Genomic DNA, 6,309 nt, shown 5'->3' with positions numbered 1-6,309 from the left:
TAAGGATTCTTCTCAGCAGCAGGTCTTGAAGGTTTGTAAAGTTTGAGGGTTAAATGAAGGCAGCAAAGTGCAGAGAAATCCTGGAGGACAACCTGCAGGAGAACTGATATTTGGAAATATTACTATTTGTTTTCTAAGACAATGAGCCAAAGTCTACAGCCGAAGCTACACAGAAATGGTTTAAAAACAAAGAGGGGAGGTTTCTAAAGATTTAATTAACTGACATTACTTCTGTCAGTTTGAAATAATCTTCCTTGTCTGATTTTTTTTTTGTTGAAAGCCAAATTGAATTGACCATGATTCCACATTGAAAGGCAATAAAAGAAGAAGCTGCATAAATGATCTTTACAGGCTCTGCAGCGTTTCCCTTTTATTCAGCATTCAGCAGATCGTCTTGATGTAACCGGACACATCATCACTGATGATTTCAGGGGTCAGCGGGTCTTCAAACATCACACATGCCCACACAGGCGACCTGATCAACCTCCGGCTCGAGTCCAGGTAACGTTGCACCACCCACCAGCATCTGTTGCGTAACATATTGAGATGTCTGTCAGAATGAAGCTATTTATGGGCCTGGAGCAGATCTGAAACAAGCTGGATTAATGTTTCAATCTTCACACTAATGTTTCATAACATGTCACTGAATGGAATTTAGGATTTTGAAAAGACGTTATCAGTGTTTTGTTTGACCTGTCGGCGCTGGAGTTGCAGCACCTGGATGCAGCTCTGTGGTCATTTCATCTTCTTCTATACGTCACTGTTTCAGTATTCCTGAGATAAAGCAGGGATTTTAACTGCATGCAGGGTTAATGGTGTTAACCATAGACTGTATAAAAGATGGACATAGCTGCCGTGACGTCACCCGTTGGCTTCTGCACTGAGAACATGAAGCCAGGGTTTTGCTACTTCCTGGTTGACATCTTGGATTTTTGGAGCCAGTGACAGTTTTGTAAATTAATACTTTTTTTTTTCCTGTGATTTTACTCACAAGAAAAATCTCAAAAGTTACGGTTTAAAAAATGATTTACTGTTTTTTTCAATCTGTATTATAGATGATTTTATTTATTCTTTCAGATAGAGGCAAATGTCTGTAAATAAACAAACAAACAAATAAACAAATAAGGAAGCAAATAAATACAAATAGACCAAATTTGTAAATTTGTAAAAACACAAATTTTTCTTGTGAACAATATTTTTTTCTTTAAGGAAAACGTAAATTAATACGTTTACCTGCAATCCTACGAGATATTTTCTGCATCTAGCTCTTAATAATATATAATTTTTCTTTTAATTAATGGCAAATATCTCATTTAAATGTACAAATAAAACAAAAAACGATTGAATTTGCGCTCGTAAAAATGCAAATTACAGTTTTCTAACTTAATACTTTTTTTACTTTTTTTTTTCTCAGATTTTACGAGTTATTATCTGAAATTTAACTAAACAGGTAAAATCTCTAAAATAACAGTAAATTGTTGAAAAAAGAAAACAATAAAAACACCCAGGTTTTACAGTGTAGCCTAAACTACAACAGGACAATTCTACACATGAGGTGAACAGAGAACTAACCGTCAGGCTGAAGCTGCTCACAGTTTACAGAAACAGCTGCTGTCTTTGCATACGTTGCTGAAAACTATAAACTGTGCCGTCAACAACAGAGGAAAGACAGAAAATGAGACGTGAGAGGACGTGATGTTTGCTGCATGTCTGGGTCGTGTTGCTGCAGCTGTTCGCTGCTCTCTGGTCAGAAACTGATCTTATCAAACACAGATCATCATATCTGTCCTCCGGCTGTGTGAACACAACTTTCTTTCCTCTTTTTTTAAATTTCATTTTGGGGCCTCTGACAACGAGTCCTCTGTCTTCTTCTTCTTCTTCTTCTTCTTCTTCACTGTGAATATGAGACAGGTGTCACTTTGCTTTCAGGAGCGTTTCCTCCACTTTTCCCTTCGCCCCGGCCAAGAAGGCAACGCTTCCCGGCCAAGAGCTCGCTGGGGCTTTCTCCGCAAGTGAAGGGTGTAATTTGTTAGGAAACCTCGGCGATGACACTTCTCCTGCTGCTGAATGGCTGCGCTCGCCCGCCGTGGGACTTGGGCGAAGGCCACGACAACCTGCAGACTCTCCAAAGGTGACGACGATTTGTTCCGCTGCGTCGAGCCTCGACCTTCTGGAGAACCGAGCAGAGAACGGGCACGAACCTGCAACCCACCGCCTTCACCTAACTGCACATCACACGGATGGATGAAGGCGAGACGGCAGGTCGGAGGGAAGAAGGATGCAAAAAAAAAAACAACAACAGAAGATGCAATGTAAGGACAATGATGATAACTTTATTTATATAGAGTCTAAAAAAAACAACAACAAAGTGCTTCACAGTCTGGACAAGAAGAAACTCAGGAAGACCGCTGAAGGAGAAGAAACATGGAGGTAAACGTGTGGGGAAAATAAAGTTATACATGGGGAAAGATTTTCAAAATAAAACGACATCAGATGAAACGCCGCCATCCAAGTAAGAGAAGAAAATCAGAGTAAAACCATAAACACAAGGCTGAAAATAATAAAAAAATAACAGTACTAAGTACATAAAATAAATAAATAAGGGCTAAAAGAGAACAAAACTAACTATAAAATAAAGACTATATGATAATAATAATAATCATAGTAAATACATAAATAAAGGGTAAAAGAATAACATATAATAACATAACTAAACTAAACAATAAAACTAGTTGTAATCACTGATTTAAAAGGAGACACTGATTCAGCAAACAGGTCGACCTCAAATGATTTCAGCTTAAAAGCAGAGACGCTGGTTCAAAAGTGCTAAAATGTACCAAAATAAAAGCTCCTCCTCCTCCACTGACATGTGCAGGAACAATCTCCAGACGTACATGTTGTTTGTTGGCTTTTCGTCGTCATCAGTGATCCTCATTTTTTTAGTATTTTGTTCATTTGATCTTAAATGTTGGTCTCATATCTTGTTCGTGCTTTGTTTGATTATTTCGTACAGTTTTTTTTTCTTTTGTGCTTTTCTAATTCATGTGTGTGACATGTTTAGGCCGAGGCCCTGGGAAAATGTTTACATGCTGCAGCTGGACTCTCTGTTTGGATAAATGTGTAGAAGAGTGCTTTCCTGTGTAGAGACTGATCTCCTTCTATGGGTGTGGACCATATGTTCTGTCTTAGCTTCATGTAAACAGCTCCTATATGAGCCACTAGGGAAGGTTATTTAGGAGGGTGATTCCTTTTGGCTATGAATAAACTTGATTTGATTTAATATGGGGCTGCAGGTGGCTCGGTGGTTAGCACTGTTGCCTTGCAGCTAGAAGGTTGCCAGTTCGCGTCCCGGTGAGGACACCTTTTGTGTTGTTTTGTGCAGCACTTTGGTCGACTGTGGTTGTTTTTAATTGTGCTCTGACTTGATTTAATGTGATTTAAGAGCGTGTTCGGAGTTTAGCATCAAGAAGGCGTCACAAGTAAAACGTTTTTGGAACTTTTGGTCATTTAAACTTGAGGTCAACTTGAGGTCAGTTTTCGTTAAAACTGAAGAAACACATGAAGAGGCTCCGTGTTGAACATTTCTTCAGTCTTTTCCACAAAGTGAGACCTTCGCTGACAGACGATCCATCCGTGAGTAAAGTCCAGTCGTAAAGAAAGCGTTTTGCTGAGTCTGGAGACGCCGAGTCGACGTGTCCATCAGCTGGTCCTTGAGCTGCCACCGATTCCAGCCTCGCAACGAGAGCCACCAGCGGAGCGTCTGATTTACAGGACGAGTGAATCAGTGGCTGCGACGTCCTCCCGTCGCCGTGAGTCACCCCCTCTGGTTGGAGCTTTAAGCCGGCGCTGGTGTGAAAAAGCCCAGAAGAGCTGAGCAGACACAAAAAGGCTGACAGTTTCCAAACCGCGGCCAAGTTGCAGAGAAAAGGAGGGCGTCCTCTGCTTCAATGCGTCTTTGATTATCATTGTCAGAGGGATGGATTGCTGGACCGGCAAGGATTTATCACACTCCCACAAAGAACAATGCCGCCGCAAAGACAAAACCGCCGATCCTCTTTGTTGGCGAGGGGGAGGAGGGCTGAGCGATGTTTACAGGAGGCCTTGGCAAAGACGTGAGACGCCGTATTCCGGCTTGTTAAGCAGAAGTCCTTCAGCCGCTTGTTGGACAGGCCGGAATGGGCGATTATGACAGCTTCACCTGGAGGAACCCGACCGCCGGAGCTGCAGCGAGGTCGGCCGCAACCTCCGGCTCCGGTCGAGCGAGTGCGAGGGCGCTAATCCCACGCTCTGGTGGCCATAACGGCGTGTAGCGCTGAGAGGGGGATTCTGCTGCACACATGATGTCTGACATTCAGGTTAATGGAGCAGCGCAGCACCTTCCACAGAGCGGAGATCGTCGGGCCTGCAGGGAGCTTTTTGCTTCACAAACAGACTGGACGTCTTCTTTACGCAGAGCTAGCTATCTGACAAGTGATACCAGAGTCTGGTGGGACAGACCTCCACACTGAGCGACTTCTTAGGCTCAATGATTTGATTTTCTTCCTAATTCCCCGTTAAGTGACCTCAGAGCAGCATCCTCTGGCTGTAGCTTTTATCCCAGTATTCTCACATATATTGTTGCACTGATGTTTTAATATTTGTGCGTCTGTATTAATGCAAATTACATCATTTACTAGAGCCACAGATCATTAAAAAACAGAGAATCATCACATTTTCAGCAGTCCTTAAACTAATCATGGAGAAATTATTCAAATCTAACCTTGAAATCCTTTTTATTCCTCTCAGAATGACTCTTGTTTAATATGCCTTATTTAAAAACAAACCATTTATAGCAGACCCTGCCTTCACCCTGAGTCAGCTGGGATAGACTCCAGCCCCCCATGACCCTAGTGAGGATTAAGGTGTAGAGATGATGGATGGATGGATGGATTTATACCAGATTCTATTCACTGCACATGACTTGTTGGCTGAACTGCAGGCAGTGTTAACTCACAGCATGATGAGAGATCAGAGCGATGAGAGGAAAACCAAACCTACTGGATCAATAAAATCGATGCAGCATGGCTCAAGAATGGTACGTTGAGGAGCAAGTGGAGAGTTCATTTGCAAAAACAGATAACTCCACCTTCACAAACCTCCAGGAAACCCACGTCTCCATCGTCTACCTGAGACAATATCAGTCAAACTTCAGTTATCTCTGTTTTTGTCAATTCTACAGAGTTGAATCCACTCAACTTCAGTTTGATTGATGTTATCTTAAGCAAACAACAACAACAAAATAAGTTTTCTGAAAACCTACAAAAATGGATTTATCTGTTTGACTGAGTCCTGAGTTAGTAAAATATCTATAGTTTGTTGAGAAACTACTTTTTCCCTCCAGTTTTGGTGCTTTTGTGGTTGTTTACATTAGTTTTTTTTATAGTTAAACTATCAAACATCCAACTGAATAAAGTTTTTTCAATCCTTGAGATGTCTGAACCCTGATCGCGGGAATTTTAACCGATTAGTTTTAGCCATCAGACATTCCATAAGGAGGTAGGATCACTGTCTTAGAATATTCTAGCGAGCTTTAACTCCTGTGTTTGACTTATCTGACTCGAGCTTGTAGAAGTCTTTGTCACGGTGCTCCTTTACTCTGGTTGCTGCCCTATTAACCCTTTCAACCCTGCAGCCCGGTATAGCGGCTCCGGTATACGGCGACTTTCTTTTACATTCATTTTGATTATCTATCAGTGGGAGTCCTCGCATGTGAACAAGCGGTTCCGTCATTAAATAAATTTTGCAACTAGTAATAATCATAATAATAATAGTTGCATACAGGGTTCTCACCAGCGTCATAACAGAATAAAAGCCCGTTACGCTGCTACCTGAACAAAATGGGCCACTACTCTGTTTTCGAGGGTACGTTATGGTAAAACATTTAACAACAAGCGCCGAAGGAGTTTCAGTACCGTCTTTGCTGCTAACGCTGCTATTCGCTAGCGTATTCGGCACCCCAACTCGTCTACTTTTGATTGATACCAGATACGTAATGATGTGACGTCTACTTAAGAATTCTTAAGTGATTAATCAATACCATATCTGATCAGGAATTTAAAGCAAAGTTACTCAGTGTTGAAAGGGTTCAACAGCAAGAGGCTCCACCTGCTGGCACAACCAGGTACTACAGCTAATTAACAATAATTAAAGTGTGCATTAAATGAATCGCTTGACTCGAGACCAAACACAACTTTGAATATCATTGCTATCGATGAATATCTGTCTGATTGATACACACCACCAATGCTGAAGTATAAAACAAAGCTTTGT

The sequence above is a fragment of the Stegastes partitus genome, unplaced genomic scaffold (assembly GCF_000690725.1).
Source record: "Stegastes partitus isolate 25-593 unplaced genomic scaffold, Stegastes_partitus-1.0.2 Scaffold1455, whole genome shotgun sequence".
Lineage (NCBI taxonomy): Eukaryota > Metazoa > Chordata > Actinopteri > Pomacentridae > Stegastes > Stegastes partitus.
The sequence above is the reverse complement of the archived record's forward strand: the minus strand, read 5'-3'. Positions refer to the sequence as shown.